Source organism: Anomaloglossus baeobatrachus, chromosome 11 (assembly GCF_048569485.1).
Source record: "Anomaloglossus baeobatrachus isolate aAnoBae1 chromosome 11, aAnoBae1.hap1, whole genome shotgun sequence".
NCBI lineage: Eukaryota > Metazoa > Chordata > Amphibia > Anura > Aromobatidae > Anomaloglossus > Anomaloglossus baeobatrachus.
Genome location: NC_134363.1, coordinates 51,615,373 through 51,634,034, shown reverse-complemented (window position 1 = coordinate 51,634,034; position 18,662 = coordinate 51,615,373).

Below are 18,662 nucleotides of genomic sequence, written 5' to 3'. Positions count from 1 at the left end.
ACTACTTGGTGTTACCTTCACTGGCAATGGAAAATCCAGGGAAGCATTTTTTATTTTTTTTGCCAAAAAAAATCACGTGAGCTTCGCCATATTTTTGTATGCTAGCCAGGTACAGCAGGCAGGTACGGCTACCCCCAACCCCCGGCTGCCTATTTGTACCTGGCTGGGAACTACAAATATAGGGAAGCCCTTTTTTTTTTTTCCCAATTTAAAATTTTTATTGAATTTTCATAAGCATACAGTAAAAGAGCATGGGACCATGTAATGATAGATAGTTTTCATCAAACATCTGAACAATATTAAACTGTCATAGGAGTCATAATGGATAATAAGTCATTGCGGTGACACATGGATCCTCATTTTAAACCGTAGAAACCAGTAACACAGAGAGGAAAGACAGAGGAGAGTAGCAGTCATGAGATGTAGGAAAGATAGCGTAAGTCGGAGAGAAAGGAGGAAAAATAGAAAGTAGAGCGCGGTGACCGGGGCTAATACACTGTCTGCTGGACCAAGACCATTCGAAAAGATGGTGTATGTCGTCTGAAGAAGAGAGGGGGCCGGGGTGCTTGTTCTTCAGGAGTTATATTAGATCCAAGAATTTTTTACTAGACAGAAAAGATTCCCACTGGAACCATTTGGTGGCTGTCTCCACTGTCTGCCCGCGTGACTGGGCCATCACCACCTCCATACGGTGGATCACATTTACCTCCATTACCCACTCTTCCAACGAAGGGGGAACAGAGTCCTTCCATCGTCGTGGGATCACTGTCTTGGCTGCCTGGAGAAGATGGCCTAGGATAGAATTTTTATAGACCTTTTCGGATACATTAAAGATGTACAATAATACCGCCTCTGGGCGACTCGGGACCACAACCCCGGTGACCTCATGAATGGCCACCAGTATTTTATTCCAAAAGGCCGACAAGCTCGGGCAGTACCACCAGATATGCGACATAGTGCCCCCCTGCGCTCCACAGCGCCAGCACGTGTCAGGAATTTCGGGATACCATGCATGAAGAGATGCTGGGACCCTATACCATCTAGAAAGTATTTTATAGCTGGTTTCTTGCATCCTGGTGGCCACCACGGACCTGTGGGTCAAACGGAAACAACGTTTCCACTGATTCCCAGGGAAAGTCTGGCCGAGCTCCGCTTCCCATGCCGCACAGAAGAGGGGGGGAGACGTCTCCGCCGCGTTCGTCATACATTTGTACACCTTTGAGATTGCATGGTGTGCATCAGAGGACCCACTACAAAGGTTTTCAAAAGGCGTTTGGGGCAAGTGGTGGGCTATGTCAATGTCCTGGGAGGTTATGAAATGTTTGAGCTGGGCATATTCAAAGTGGAACCGCAGTTTGAAGTTGCGGTTCTCTACAATCTCCCGGAGTGGAAGGAGGGATGCTCCCGAAGCTACCTGGTTTAATCTCAGGGGGTTTAGTTTCGTGCGTCCCAGAAAGTTGTTAGACGACACTCCCGGTAGAAACTCCGGGTTGTCAGTTAGTGGCATAAGGGGTCCCCTAGGCTGGATCATGAGGTTGCGTGATGATATAGAGTGTATCGTTCGTAGTGTTTGTTTGGTACTATAGGACATCTCAATTTTATGTTTGGTGAGGAGGGGCCAGGTCCACGGCAAGGTCAATGTCGATAAAGGGCACAGATCCTGTGCCAGGCAGACCCAGAGCTTAGACCTAGAGCAGTGCAAAAGGTCCAAGACCCTGGCATAAGCGGCTGCCATATAATATCGCCTACAATCGGGCAGACCTGTTCCCCCCGCGTTTTTGGTCCTGGTTAAGACGTTGCATCTCAAACGAGCGCGTTTTTTGGACCAGACAAATTGGTTAAATATGCGTTGTATCTTGGCCCAATATGCTGCCGGGATATATACCGGAACCGTCTCAACCAGGTACAGTAATCGCGGCAGGGCGGTCATCCTGAGAGCTCCAATCCTGCCAAACCACGAAAGAGTGCCCTTTTGCCATGAGGCTAGGTCTCCCTCGAGTCTTGACAGAAAAGTTTGATAATTTAATTGAAAGAGCCTAGTCAGGTCGGAGGGAATCTTTATGCCCAGGTATTCAATGCTACCATGGGATGGCCATTTAAAGGGAAAGCTTGGTTTTAGGGTGTTTACCATTGTGTGGGGCAGAGAGATATTCAGCGCCTCCGACTTGTCAAAATTGATTTTGAAGTTGGACCATTTACTAAAGCGGTTTAGCTCCACTAGCAGGGACGGGAGGGATGTAAGAGGGTTACATAAATAAATAAGGAGATCATCGGCAAACGCGCCACATTTATGTTCCCGGTTGGCAACCCGAATGCCCTGAATATCCGGGTTAGCTCTAATGGCCGACAGTAAGTGTTCCATTACTAACACGTATAATAAAGGTGATAGGGGGCATCCTTGCCGGGTCCCATTCCGGATGGGGAAGGGCCTCGACAGAGTGCCATTAATCTTAATGTATGCAGTCGGAGAGTGATATAAAGCCATAATCTTAGAGGAGCAAATGGGTCCCAGGCCCATATGCTCCAATGTCTGTGAAAGTGACTGCCATGAGACTCTGTCGAAGGCCTTCTCAGCATCCAAAGATAACAACATCAAGGAGAGTTTTTTAGTGTGCGCGTGTTGGATTAGGTCTAAGGTCTTTATAGTATTGTCCCTAGCTTCTCTGCCCTGGACAAACCCGACCTGGTCTGGATGGATCAGGTCAGGAAGCAAAGGGCCCAGTCTATTTGCCAAAAGCTTGGCATAGATTTTTAAATCTACATTAAGGAGTGATATCGGTCTGAAACTGCTACATATTGTGGGGTCCTTTCCAGCCTTACGAATCAGAGAAATATGGGCAGTGGTTGAATGGGGCGGGAAAGGGACAGAGTCCGAGATTGAGTTGAAAGAGAGGAGCATTAAGGGTGCTAACTGTTCCGAGAAGGCTTTATAAAATTTAGCGGGGAATCCGTCAGGTCCAGGACTCTTATTACCCGGTGTATCACGGATCACCATCAACAATTCATTCAATAAAAATGGACTTTCCAGGTCCTCAATTGTGGAGCTACCAAGGCGCTTAAAGGGTGAGGGCATTGAGGGGCATTCGGCACTCGACTCAGAGGGTTCGACAGGTAAATTATATAGCTTGGAATAGTAGTCATGAAACGTGTTGGAGATGTCGGGGGTGGCATAGAGTAGCTCGTCACGTGAGTTCTTGATGCAAGGTATAAGGGTGTGGGCTCTTCCCTCTCTCAACGCGTTGGCCAGTAATCTGCCCGGTTTATCTCCAAACTCATAAAACCTCCCTTTCCCTACCTGTATCAGGCGCTTATATGAGGAATACAACAACTTTTTGACCTCCATCCTGGCCTGTAGAAGGGCCTGTAAGTTCGTGGCCGATAGTGCTCGTTTGTGGATAAGCTCACGTTCAGAGACCCTACGAAGGGCTGTTACTATATCTTGGGCCCATTCTTTTTTGATTCGGGACCCATGCTTAATAAAAATACCTCGTATGACACATTTCAATGCTTCCCACTTATAAGTGGGGGCTGTGTCATCAGTTAAGTGGTCTGCTACGAACCCCGTGATAGAGGTCTGAACGTCGGAAACACAGAGCTCATCCAGCAGCAACGACTCATTTAGCCGCCACGAACCCCTGGGGGTCGGGAGGGAGGGTATCTCAATTGTACAATAGACCGAAGCATGGTCCGACCATAGTATGTTGTCCATCCCAGTGTGTCGAATCCAGGGGAGAGCGTTATGTTGTAAAAGTATATAGTCTATGCGACTGTATGAGTCTTGAGTATGGGAATAGAAACTATAATCTCTGTCGGACGGGTGTTTCAGTCTCCAGGTGTCGAACAGTTGAATACGCAATAAAGCTTTTTTGATACGTTTGATCGTGCTGTAAGCAATGTTAGATTTCCCCCTGGAGTTGTCCAATGTGGGGTCGAGGGTGACATTGAGGTCGCCACATAGAACTACTGTACCCTGTATCAGAGGGACCGCAACGTCTACCAGGCGGGTGACAAAGCTGTCTTGCTTTTGGTTTGGGGCATATGCGTTAATGACTGTGAGTGTTTGATCCCCTACCTTCAGCGAGAGGATGATATACCATCCAAGACTATCAGTCGTACATTTTAGGATTTGATGTGGGAGGGATTTATGGATGGCTATCGCCACCCCTTTAGATCGGGAATCCGGGTTGTCTGAGGATACCCATGTCTGATAATACTTATTTTTGAACATGGGGGCATGCCCTTGTTTGAAGTGGGTCTCCTGGAAACACACCATGCTCACCTTCTGTTTATGGAAGTGGTACAGGATCTGTGTTCGTTTCTCCGGAACATTGAGGCCCCTGGCGTTAAAAGAGGCAATAGTCAGGTCCGCCATCTATAAGAGAGTGTGACATTAAAGATAAATGAGAGAGGGGATCGAACACGATCAGCCCGGCCGCCAAGAGAGGAAGGAGGAAGAGGGTTGAAAGAAGTAGAGTATAGCGAAGAAGACGACAAAGAGAACATCAGAGCACAAAACCTTGTATGATAAACTAGATTCGAACAAACGTTCCTAGGGAACATATCCGCCTTTGCTTGGCAGGACAGGGGATCCCAACCTATTTGGGGAAAAAGGATGTCAGACATAGCAGAGCAAAACAGAACTCCGGATATACTAAAAACCTTAAGGATAACCATAAGCACCGGCTAAGGAATTGATGGCTAATGTAATACGGGCAATGAATAGGTTTAAACGCAGCAGATGAAAGTCACTTAGTTGTAAATAACTGTAAATAACTGTGTGTAGAATAGGTCATAAAGGCGCACACGGCCTCAGGGCTTCTCTATGTCGGGTATCGAGAGCGTCCTGCCCCATGGCCCCGTTCTCCTCTCGGAGGCAGGCCCCTATTGGGCCCCGGGAATGGGGTTGGTCTGGTGGATGTGATCCTTTCCCTGGGGGTCCAGGTCTGAAGCAGAGTAGTCGGCCAGGCTGCTATAGAGATTGCAGGTAGGCCCAGGCTCCTGATGAACGCCGGAAGGTCCTCCGGGGAGCGCAGGACCCGCCATTGAGAGTCTTTTTGCACCGCCAAGGAGAATGGGAACCCCCACCGGAACGGAAGTCCCTTTTCTTTCAAAACATCCAGAAGGGGCTTCAAAGTAGCACGTTGGGCTAGAGTGTGCCTGGAGAGATCTGGCATTATGCGGATGGCAGATCCATTGTATGACAAGTTTGGTTTCTTCCTGGCTGCTGTAGAATAGCCTCCTTTGCTGCAAAGAAATGCACCCTACAGACCACATCTCTTGGGCGGGGATCATCCGGATCTGGGGGACGTAGAGCCCTATGTGCTCTATCGAGCTCTAGAGGGGCACCCGGCGGTTTCTTTAACAAATTATTAAAAATGGAACGGAGGACGCCGGGGATGTCAGGAGCAGCTATAGATTCAGGAAGGCCTCTAATTCTTAAATTGTTCCTTCTATTTCTGTTCTCCTGATCATCAACGTGTTGTTGAAGGGCAAATAGCTGCTTAGACTGGTTTTGTACTGTCTCTTGGATAGATTGTATGGAGACTTGTGAATTTGATTGCTGCTCAGTGAGGGTATCAACCCTATGGGTGAGTGAGGAAAGATCAGATCGCAGTTGGATAAATTCTTGCTTACATTCCGCCACCACTTGATTAGCCAGTGCTGCAATGTCATTCTTGGTGGGGATCGCTTGCAGCAGTGATCGCAGATCTGCCAAGGACGCCGGGCGGTCCTCACTTGTCGAGGCGGCAGCGTAGGATATATTGGGGTATGCACAGAAAGAGTCCTGTACAGCTGGACCGTATATCATTTGCTGTGTACTTTGGGGATTATTTATGCCGCTCCATGATGGTGACAAGGTTACAAGACGAAGTGGGGCTGCCCCTGATACCATGGGCCCTTTATTCATGGGCATCAGTACACCCCCTTCCGGAACCCCGTCTGTGTCCCCCAGGGTCTCAGCCCAGGAGGATCCTGTGCACCAACTATTGGGTGAGGTGGGGGGCATTTCCATCTGGGGCGTCCCCCAGAACTCGGTGGCCGTCTCGCTGGATTCATGCGGTCCCCCTCCAGTCACTGGACCCCCCAGGGGTTGTGTGTCCCTTGGCAAGGAAGTGTGGCTTGTGTTGTTGTTGCCACTACTGATATGGGCCCTCGTCAGCAGGTCCCCCCTCCAGCCCTGCACTGGGGGCCTGTGATCAGGCAGTCTGTTAGGGGTATCTGCTGCTCCCGTCTGGGCCTCAGCCGCTCTGCGTGGAGCCTGCTCTCCCTGAGATTGAGGCTGGAGCGGTGACTCTTCCCCCAAGCCTGATCTCGCGTGCAATCCACGGCCGCACGCCGAGATCTCCCTGATCCCGCCGACACCAGCTGCGGGTGGGCTGCGAGGACTCACCGCTCCCATCAGCGATGCAGCGGCGCGTGAGGCAGGCGAGGTCGCGGCTGCGAGTGTCCCGTCTTCCAGCACCGGACCCTTGGGCTGCGGTTCAGGTAGGTGGGCGCCATCTTGGAATGGCGTCTGCAGCTTCACTAATTCCTCCGCCGCAGTGCTTTGTATCTTGCTCACCGCTGCTGTAGGTCTCCCGGTGGGTCCTCTCGCATCATGGGGGGTCTCAGCTGTTTCACCTTTCTTTCGGGTCTCCGACGTTGCTGTGTCCTCAGGCATCCGGACAGGGGCAGGATCCATTTCAGATTCTGCAGGCCGCAATTCCTGCTCCGGCTGCGAGGTTGCCCCCGATTCCTTGGAGCGGGTAAAGTAGGCTCCAATATTATTCAGGGGTGCAGGTGGCCGTCCTGGGGTGCAGGGCTTGCCCTTCTTGGCCGATGATTTGCCCATTTTATGTATAATAGCCGGCGTTATGGGGGGGATTATAAGAAGGAGCTCCAGAGAAGCACATCTTTACCCAACCATGTCCAGCTCCGCCCCCCCCCTTTTTTTTTTTTTTACTTAATTCATAATTAAAAAAAAAAAAAAACCGACGTGCGCTTCGCCCTATTTTTGTGTCCAGCTGGGTACAGCTAGGCAGCTGGGGATTGGATCCTCAGCACAGGTTAGCCCGAGGTTTCTGAGCACCTCTGCTGCGAATTGCAGTCCGCAGCCGCCCCAGAAAATGGCGCTCTCATAGAAGCGCCATCATCTGGCGCTGTATCCAACTCTTCCAGCAGGCCTGAAGCCGGGTGGCTTGCTGGGTAATAATGAGTTAATACTAGCTTTGTTTTACTAGCTAGTATTAAGTCAGAGATTCTTAATGTCAGGCAAGTTTGACCCGGCCATTAGGAATCTCCAATAAAGGGTTAAAAAAAAACCCACCACACAGAAAAAATACTTTAATAGAAATAAATACACAGACAAATTAGAGACTCCATCTTTATTACCCCCTCTCAGCCCTCCACAATCCTGCTCTTCTGTCTTCTTTCTCCTTCAACACATGCAGCTTTGCTCCATCAGACAGCACAGCTGCATGGGAGAAAGGATGTTGTGCTCCGTGCAGAAATCACTCTGTGAGAGTGACCACAGGATCCCGGCTGTAAGCGGTGGCATGGGTTGCCATAGCAACGCTGCTCTGATCACGTGATTCCGGTGCCACTGCGTGCTGGTAGCGGGACGTCACCGCTACCAAGCGCGTTGCTGTGGCAACGGTGATCTCCGTTATTGACCGGCTGTGTCAGCCGGTCAGGAGCTGGCTTCTGCAGACGCTGGTAACTACGGTAAACATCGGGTAACCAAGAAGCCCTTTCCTTGGTTACCCGATATTTACCTTCGTTACCAGCGTCCGCCGCTCTCACGCTCTCAGTGCCGGCTCCCTGCTCCCTGCACACATAGCCAGACTACACATCGGGTAAGTAACCCGATGTGTACTCTGGCTAGGAGTGCAGGGAGCCAGCGCTAAGCGGTGTGCGCTGGTAACCAAGGTAAATATCGGGTTGGTTACCCGATATTTACCTTAGTTACCAGGCGCAGCATCGCTTCCACGCGTGCTGCTGGCTGGGGACTGGTCACTGGTTGCTGGTGAGATCTGCCTGTGTGACAGCTCACCAGCAACCCATGTAGCGACGCTCCAGCGATCCCTGCCAGGTCAGGTTGCTGGTGGGATCGCTGGAGCGTCGCTTAGTGTGACGGTATCTTAAGGGAACGGGGAAGCAGAGCGGGGAGTCGACAGTATGCTAGAGCATGTCGCCGGTACACGGCGATACACAAACGTGCACCGTGTAACAGAGAGATGCAATGACAGGTCCTAGCATGACGCGTCATAGTCATGTGACCAGTCTGTAGCCAATGAGATAATAGACATGTGACTAGTCACAAGGCTATTTTGACGTCACGATAGGTCCTGCATCACTGCTGGTGTTCCCGGAGGACGCAGCGATTACCGATGGAAAAGCTGCGGGAGACAGAGTGCAGGACGCATCCCGGGGACAGGTAAATGTTATGGCAATGATATTAACTATATGTGTACATTTATAATGCGTTTTTATGTGTTTGTGATTGTCTCCCATTGTTTCCTATGGGTTCGAGTGGTTCGCCGAACCAAACTCGAACCAGACCTCGGTTCGGCAAACCGAGCTCGAGCCGAACCGCGACCGGTTCGCTCATCTCTAATAATAACGGACTCTTCCCAGCTCCATTGACTTTACTGTAAGCTGTTTTTTTGGTGAATAATTCTAAAGCACGGGGTTAAATTTTCCCCTCAAAACATAGTCTGACGTTCCCTGGGTCACATGAGGTGTCTACGCAAAATTTTGTGATTGTAAATGCGACGGTGCAGATTCCTTTAGCGGACACATACATACACACATACATACATACATACAGCTTTATATATTAGAAATATATTAATGAGCAGGAAATTAGTGCTGGAGGTTCCTCTTTTCGTACCATAGCAGTAAGTGCAGTGCAACAAAAAAGTGATGTAGGATATAAATGATAAAAAAAGAAAGATTTGATTGTGAGTTGCAAAAGTACCGCAATTATATATGCAAATCAGGCAGTAACGGGGAGAATGGGAAGAAGGGAAATGCAGGGATTAGAAAATTACAGGGAAGGGGAGAGGAGCTGCCGACGCCAGAGAGAGGACACATTTACTTTACTTTTCCTCAAATTTGGTTAGGAAGGGATAGGTAATAAATGTCCAGGATCCCCACCAAGCAGAGAATGGGGGTCCCAAATCCCCTTTTGTGAATGGAGCACTCTTATAGTACTTAGTGCACATGCGTGATAACGCATGTGCACTACTAGTACTATAAGATTGAATCGAGTGGTGGTCATGGGGGCCTAACCCTCCATTCATACATGAGATGCTATATGCGTCGGACCCCCACCAATCATACATTTGTCACCTATCCTGTGGATAGCAGAGCATTCTCACAGGTTACTGGGTGTCCATAGATAAACACATATAGCATACATATCCCCCGACAGAATAATGATAAAACGTTAATGCCACAAATCTCTGGAAATATTGGGACTATAGAAAAAACGCCTTATAGATGGGAGTTTCCCCTCCTTGGTTTACGGGATTCCTAACTATGACCAATACAGCAATGGTGGATGAAGAGCCCTAAAGCCACTACGAAGCGTCAACCATCTATATGAACCCCCTTAGCTGGAAGACAACCTTTGTGCATATCCAGCCCTGGAAGACCCCCCCCCCCCCCCCCCAAAGCCTATGCCACAAATTTCTGGAGATATTGGGACTATAGAAAAGACGCCTCATAGATGGGAGTTTCCCCTCCTTGGTTCATAGGATTCCTAACTATGACCAACACAGCAATGGTGGTGGTTGAAGAGCCCCAAAGCCACCACGAAGCGTCGGCCATCGATATGAACTACCTTATCTGCCAGACAACTTTTGTACATATCCAGCCCTGGGTGACTCCCAAACCCACTCCACAAATCTCTGGAAATATTGGGACTATAGAAGAAGGGAATTTTGTTTACTTACCGTAAATTCCTTTTCTTCTAGCTCTAATTGGGAGACCCAGACAATTGGGTGTATAGCTACTGCCTCCGGAGGCCACACAAAGTATTACACTTAAAAGTGTAAGGCCCCTCCCCTTCTGCCTATACACCCCCCGTGGGATCACGGGCTCCTCAGTTTTAGTGCAAAAGCAAGAAGGAGGAAAGCCAATAAACTGGTTTAAGCAAATTCAATCCGAAGGAATATCGGAGAACTGAAACCATTCAACATGAACAACATGTGTATACAAAAAAACAGGGGCGGGTGCTGGGTCTCCCAATTAGAGCTAGAAGAAAAGGAATTTACGGTAAGTAAACAAAATTCCCTTCTTCTTTGTCGCTCTATTGGGAGACCCAGACAATTGGGACGTCCAAAAGCAATCCCTGGGTGGGTAAAATAATACCTCGTGATAGGGCCGAAAAAACGGCCCTTTTCTACAGGTGGGCAATCGCCGCCTGAAGGACTTGTCTACCTAGGCTGGCGTCCGCCGAAGCATAGGTATGCACCTGATAATGCTTGGTAAAAGTGTGCAGACTCGACCAGGTAGCCGCCTGGCACACCTGCTGAGCCGTAGCCTGGTGCCGTAATGCCCAGGACGCACCCACGGCTCTGGTAGAATGGGCCTTCAGCCCTGAGGGAACCGGAAGCCCCGCAGAACGGTAGGCTTCAAGAATTGGTTCCTTGATCCACCGAGCCAGGGTGGATTTGGAAGCTTGCGACCCTTTACGCTGGCCGGCGACAAGGACAAAGAGTGCATCCGAGCGGCGCAGAGGTGCCGTGCGGGAAATGTAGATTCTGAGTGCTCTCACCAGATCCAACAAATGCAAATCCTTTTCACATTGATGAACTGGACGAGGACACAAAGAAGGTAAGGAGATATCCTGATTGAGATGAAAGGGGGATACCACCTTAGGGAGAAACTCCGGAATCGGGCGCAGAACCACCTTGTCCTGGTGAAACACCAGGAAGGGAGATTTGCATGACAGCGCTGCTAGCTCGGACACTCTCCGAAGAGACGTGACCGCTACTAGAAAGGCCACTTTCTGTGAAAGGCGAGACAGGGAAACATCCCTCAAAGGCTCGAAAGGCGGCTTCTGGAGAGCAATTAGAACCCTGTTCAGATCCCAGGGCTCTAACGGCCGCTTGTAAGGAGGGACGATATGACAAACCCCTTGCAGGAACGTGCGTACCTGAGGAAGTCGTGCTAGGCGCTTCTGAAAAAATACAGATAGCGCAGAGACTTGTCCCTTAAGGGAGCCGAGCGACAGACCTTTTTCCAACCCGGATTGCAGGAAGGAAAGAAAAGTAGGCAATGCAAATGGCCAGGGCGAAACTTCCTGAGCAGAGCACCAAGCTAAGAATATCCTCCACGTCCTGTGGTAGATCTTGGCAGAGGTTAGTTTCCTAGCCTGTCTCATGGTGGTAATGACCTCTTGAGATAATCCTGAAGACGCTAGGATCCAGGACTCAATGGCCACACAGTCAGGCTCAGGGCCGCAGAATTCTGATGGAAAAACGGCCCTTGAGACAGCAAGTCTGGCCGGTCTGGTAGTGCCCACGGTTGTCCTACCGTGAGATGCCACAGATCCGGGTACCACGACCTCCTTGGCCAGTCTGGAGCGACGAGGATGGCGCGGCGGCAGTCGGACCTGATCTTGCGTAGCACTCTGGGCAACAGCGCCAGAGGTGGGAACACATAAGGCAGCCGGAACTGCGACCAATCTTGAACTAAGGCGTCCGCCGCCAGAGCTCTGAGATCGTGAGACCGTGCCATGAAGGCCGGGACCTTGTTGTTGTGCCGGGACGCCATTAGGTCGACGTCCGGCCTCCCCCAGCGGCGACAAATTTCCTGAAACACGTCCGGGTGAAGAGACCATTCCCCTGCGTCCATACCCTGGCGACTGAGGAAATCTGCTTCCCAGTTTTCTACGCCCGGGATGTGAACTGCGGATATGGTGGATGCCGTGTTTTCCACCCACGTCAGAATCCGCCGGACTTCCTGGAAGGCTTGCCGACTGCGTGTCCCTCCTTGGTGGTTGATGTATGCCACCGCTGTGGAGTTGTCCGACTGAATTCGGATCTGCTTGCCTTCCAGCCACTGCTGGAAGGCTTGTAGGGCAAGATACACTGCTCTGATTTCCAGAACATTGATCTGAAGGGTGGACTCTTGCTGAGTCCACGTACCTTGAGCCCTGTGGTGGAGAAAAACTGCTCCCCACCCTGATAGACTCGCGTCCGTTGTGACCACCGCCCAGGATGGGGGTAGGAAAGACTTTCCTATTGACAATGAGGTGGGAAGAAGCCACCACTGAAGAGAATCCTTGGCCGCCTGAGAAAGGGAGACGTTCCTGTCTAGGGACGTCGACTTCCCGTCCCATTGGCGGAGAATGTCCCATTGTAGTGGACGCAGATGAAACTGCGCGAAAGGGACTGCCTCCATTGCTGCTACCATCTTCCCCAAGAAGTGCATGAGGCGTCTCAAGGGGTGCGACTGGCCCTGAAGGAGAGATTGCACCCCTGTCTGTAGTGAACGCTGTTTGTCCAGCGGAAGCATCACTATCGCTGAGAGAGTATGAAACTCCATGCCAAGGTATGTTATCGATTGGGTCGGGGTCAGATTTGACTTTGAAAAGTTGATGATCCACCCGAAACTCTGGAGAGTCTCCAGCGCAACGTTCAGGCTGTGTTGGCATGCCTCTTGAGAGGGTGCTTTGACAAGTAGATCGTCCAAGTAAGGGATCACAGAGTGACCCTGAGAGTGCAGGACTGCTACTACTGCTGCCATGACCTTGGTGAAGACCCTTGGGGCTGTCGCCAGACCGAAAGGCAGGGCTATGAACTGAAGGTGTTCGTCTCCTATAACGAAGCGTAGAAAACGCTGGTGCTCTGGAGCAATCGGCACGTGGAGATAAGCATCTTTGATGTCTATTGATGCTAGGAAATCTCCTTGAGACATTGAGGCGATGACGGAGCGGAGGGATTCCATCCGGAACCGCCTGGTTTTCACATGCTTGTTGAGCAGTTTTAGGTCCAGAACAGGACGGAAAGACCCGTCCTTTTTTGGCACCACAAACAAATTGGAGTAAAAACCGTGACCTTGCTCCTGAAGAGGAAAAGGGATCACCACTCCTTCTGCCTTTAAAGAGCACACCGCCTGCAGAAGAGCATCGGCTCGGTCGGGAGGCGGAGAAGTTCTGAAGAATCGAGTTGGAGGACGAGAACTGAACTCTATCCTGTACCCGTGAGACAGAATGTCTCTCACCCAACGGTCTTTGACATGTGGCAGCCAAATGTCGCCAAAGCGGGAGAGCCTGCCACCGACCGAGGATGCGGAGAGAGGAGGCCGAAAGTCATGAGGAAGCCGCCTTGGTAGCGGTTCCTCCGGCTGCTTTCTTTGGGCGTGACTGAGCCCGCCAAGAATCTGAGCTCCTCTGATCCTTTTGAGTCCTTTTGGACGAGGAGAATTGGGACCTGCCCGAGCCTCGAAAGGACCGAAACCTCGACTGTCCCCTCTTCTGTTGGGGTTTATTTGGTCTGGGCTGAGGTAAGGATGAATCCTTACCCTTGGACTGTTTAATGATTTCATCCAATCTCTCACCAAACAGTCGGTCACCAGAAAATGGCAAACTGGTTAAGCACTTCTTGGAAGCAGAATCTGCCTTCCATTCCCTTAACCACAAGGCTCTGCGTAAAACCACGGAGTTGGCGGACGCCATTGCCGTACGGCTCGTAGAGTCCAGGACTTCATTAATAGCGTAAGACGCAAATGCAGACATTTGAGAGGTTAAGGACGCTACTTGCGGAACAGATGTACGTGTGACAGTGTCAATCTGCGCCAGACCAGCTGAAATAGCTTGGAGTGCCCATACAGCTGCGAATGCTGGAGCAAACGACGCGCCGATAGCTTCATAGATGGATTTCAACCAGAGCTCCATCTGTCTGTCAGTGGCATCTTTAAGTGAAGCCCCATCTTCCACTGCAACTATGGATCTAGCCGCAAGCCTGGAGATTGGGGGATCCACCTTTGGACACTGGGTCCAGCTCTTGACCACGTCCGGGGGAAAGGGATAACGTGTATCCTTAAGACGTTTGGAGAAACGCTTATCTGGATAAGCGTGGTGTTTCTGGACTGCCTCTCTAAAGTCAGAGTGGTCCAGAAAAGTACTCAATTTACGCTTGGGATACCTGAAATGGAATTTCTCCTGCTGTGAAGCTGACTCCTCCACTGGAGGAGCTGGGGGAGAAATATCCAACATTTTATTGATGGACGCTATGAGATCATTCACTATTGCGTCCCCATCAGGTGTATCCAGATTGAGAGCGGTCTCAGGATCAGAATCCTGATCAGCTACCTCTGCCTCATCATACAGAGAGTCCTCCTGCTGGGACCCTGACCAGTGTGATGAAGTCGAGGGTCGCTCCCAGCGAGCTCGCTTAGGCTGTCTGGGACTGTCGTCCGTGTCAGAGCCATCACCCCGGGATGCATGGGACCCCCCCGGAGCACGGATTTGTTCCAAATGAGGGGGGCCAGGGAGCATTGAATCAACAGTGCCCATGGTCTGAGTTACCGGTCTGGACTGCAAAGTCTCAAGGATTTTAGTCATAGTCACCGACAATCTATCAGCAAAAACTGCAAACTCCGTCCCTGTCACCTGGACAGTGTTCACAGGTGGTTCTCCTTGGGCCACCTCTAGCAGAGACCCCGGCTGAGCAAGTGCTACAGGGGCCGAACATTGCACACAATGGGGGTCAGTGGCACCTGCCGGTAGAACAGCCTCACATGCGGTACAAGTAGCATAGAAAGCCTGTGTCTTGGCCCCCTTGCTTTTTGCGGACGACATGCTGTTGTCTAGCAATCTAGGAGGGTATATAGCCAAGAATAGCGACCGTACAGTGCAATGTATAGCATACAAGCATAAAGTACAAATGAACACTTCGGCACTAGTGGGGTCAGCACCCCAGGTGCTGCTTACCGCCCGCTGAAAAACGGGTGTGTGGTCGCCAGAATCCCGTGTCTGGGTCTCCCAGAGTTTGTCTCCCTTCTCCACTCAGACTGCAAACAGGAATGGCTGCCGGCGTCCTGTAAAGAGGGGCGGGCCGTGGGCGTGCCCCAGACAAAGTGCGGGAAACTGGCGTCCCACTGTGCCCAGTGAGGGGGGTTGGAGTATGCTAAGCAGACTCCAGCCCTCGGCGCTGACGTTCTGAACAGCGTCCCGCCCTTCCCCTGACTGGCAGGCCTGGGGGCGGGAACGAAACGGAACTAGGCCGCAAAAGCCGGGGACTCGATTTATAAGCGCGGCCGTCGTATAAGCACGGCCAGCGCGGAAGTCCCCGGCGCACCACAAGTCCCAGCCGCGCCGCAGTGTAAAAACCGCCAGCAGCGGCCGGCGCGGCAGTTCCTAATACATAAACTCACTCAGCAAAGCTGCAGTGAGTAACAGCACAAGCGCGCCGCGCTGCTGTCCCCGGCGCACTAACACATCCAGCAATGCTGGTGTGTGTGTGCGCGATTTGTACGGGGACACAGAGTACCTTAATGTAGCAGGGCCCTGTCCCTGACGATACTCAGCTCCATGCCCAGCAGATTCCCAGGGGCTGTGGACGAAGCACGGTCTCCTGTGCCTGGAGACCGATAGGATCCCACTTCACCCAGAGCCCTAAGGGGATGGGGAAGGAAAGCAGCATGTGGGCTCCAGCCTCCGTACCCGCAATGGGTACCTCAACCTTAACAAACACCGCCAACAAAAGTGGGGTGAGAAGGGAGCATGCTGGGGGCCCTAGTATGGGCCCTCTTTTCTTCCATCCGACAAAGTCAGCAGCTGCTGCTGACTAAACAGTGGAGCTATGCGTGGATGTTAGCCTCCTTCGCACAAAGCATGAAAACTGAGGAGCCCGTGATCCCACGGGGGGTGTATAGGCAGAAGGGGAGGGGCCTTACACTTTTAAGTGTAATACTTTGTGTGGCCTCCGGAGGCAGTAGCTATACACCCAATTGTCTGGGTCTCCCAATAGAGCGACAAAGAAAAAACGCCTCATAGATGGTGTTTCCCCACCTTGGTTCATGGGATTCCTAACTATGACCAACATAGCAATGGTGGATGAAGAGCCCCAAAGCCACCACGAAGCGTCGGCCATCGATATGAACCACCTTATCTGCCAGGCAACATTTGTGCATATCCAACCCTTGGAGCCCCCCCATCCCCAAAGCCCACGCCACAAAATTTCTGGAAATATTGGGCCTATAAAAAAAGACACCTCATAGATAGGAATCCCGTGAACCAAGGAGGGGAAACTCCTAACTAGAGCCCTAAAGCCACCACGAAGCGTTGACCCATCTGTATGAACCCCCTTAGCTGCCAGACAACTTTTCTTGTACCTATGCAGCCCTAGGAGAGCTCTAAAGTCCTGAAGTGTACATAACTACATAGGGGAGTGCAGGGTACTACAGCTGACAATATATAAACCAGCCGATATTGGTGGGCTTGGCTGGCGTATGGGGGGACTTTAATCTCCTCTGTATTTCTGCTGTCCTCTGCAGATATTCGATGTACGTGCTTGTTCTTGAAGTACAAAGTTTTACTATGCCATGAGAAGAAGCAGTAAATCACATGAATGTGGCATTAGCGTGTGCGGGTTAGTGACAAGATAGGGCGGTATGTTCTTTTGAACATAGTTGTGCTCCACATCACCATTCATTGGGCATTTACACACATTTACACAGGTGTCCACAGAGATAACCGTGTCTTTCCCCTATTACTGCAATAAATCAATCTATTATAGGATCATCTACGAGGTAGTCTATTTCCAGAAATCTATGTAGGCTTAATCCTGTTTTATACATACCGGTGATATTCTGCAGCTGCAGCCACCATTATACAGGTTATGTATGGAATTATAAATAAAAAGTAGAGTAGCTACACATCTTAGGTTAGTTTACACCAGTTTTCCACAGAAAAAAAACCCTCACCAAAAATAAGGTGAACAGCCAAAAATGGTCAAATAATGGCAAAAGCACATGCAAGATGCATACGGCCCCCCATGATAAAGGTTGGAATTTCATAGGTGCAGAATGCCTATAAAACAACCACCCCCAGCCTAATCTGTCAGGAGGGGGAGGTTGCCGGCATAAAACTGGGGGGCCGTATGCATCTTGCATGTGCTTTTGCCATTATCTGACCATTTTTTGGCTGTTGGCTTTATTTTTGGTGAGGTTTTTTTCTCTGTGAATTTATTTTGATTATGTCCTTTGATGAGCTTTTTTGATGTGGTTAGGGACTCGTAAGCGTGAGGACCCTTGACGTATGGGTTGCGAGCTATATTCTGGCCAAAATATGACCAATACCTCACATTTATTACACTGGGGAACAATTTGAAAAAAAAATTCTGTTGAGTTAGGTTTTTGAGCTGATTTATACTAAAATTGGCATGCTGATTCCAAAAATGTAGTCAGTTTTTTTCTATCACGTCAAGTTTTTCCTCCTCAACTTACCTGCCATAGAAGCACAATTGCACTGATTTCTGTAATAAGACTTGATATCTGAGTACAATTCGAGCTACGTGGCAACTTATAAGAGTAGTCACAACTAAAAAACATATTTGTCATGCCTATTTCTTATATATTTCATTTTTTGTTCATATTTGTATTATTTAAAAAAACAACAACACTTTTTAGGTACAGTAGTTTACATATTTTTGAGAAGACAAAAATCCTATAGTTCAAAAACTTGACGTGATAGAGAAAAACTGAGATCATTTCTGGATTCAGCATCCAAAAATTAATTAAGAACAGTTGTCTGACCTAACTCCTAAAAAATTGCGTTCCCCAGTGTTATCATTTTTATCATTTTATTATCGCACAATTCTGCAGGATGCAGCCGGTCCCCTGGGATGTCCGTCCATTGTGCCAGTGCACCTTTTAGGTGCTGGGCAGCCCGCCTGACCTAATAGAAGGGTGTGATCAACAGGCTTTGCCTGGACACTGTGCATTGCACGTATCTGTGTGACTGACGCCCTATATTAGATCTTATTAGTGTGCAGTTTTATGCCGGCAACCTCCCCCTCCTGACAGATTAGGCTGGGGGTGGTTGTTCTATATTAATTCTGCACCTGTGAAATTCCAACCTTTATCATGGGGGGCCGTATGCATCTTGCATGTGTTTTTGCGATTATCTGACCATTTTTTGGCTGTTGGCTTTATTTTTGGTGAGGTTTTTTCTTCTGTGAATTTATTTTGATTATGTCCTTTGATGAGCTTTTTTACACCAGTTTTTCCCAACCTTTTTTACTGTGAGAGCCGCATTCAACTCTGCGAGAGGATCGAGAACCACATTCAGCTCTGTGAAAGCTTCGCGAGCCACATTCAGTTATGCGAGAGGGTCGGGAGCCGCTTTCAACTCTGCGAGAGGGTCGAGAACCACATTCAGTTCTGCGAGAGGGTCACGAGACATATTCAGGTCTGCAAGATGGTCGCGAGCCGCATTCAGCTCCATGAGAGGGCCGCGAGCCACATTCAGCTCTGCGAGAGGGCCGTGAGCCACATTCAGCTTTTACAGAGCGTCGGAAGCCACATTCAGCTCTGTGAGAGGGTCGCGAGCCACATTCAGCTCTGTGAGAGGGTCGCGAGCTACATTCAGCTCTGCGAGAGGGTCGCAAGCCACATTCCGCTCTTGGAGAGGGTTTGCGAGCCACATTCAGCTCTTGGAGAGAGTT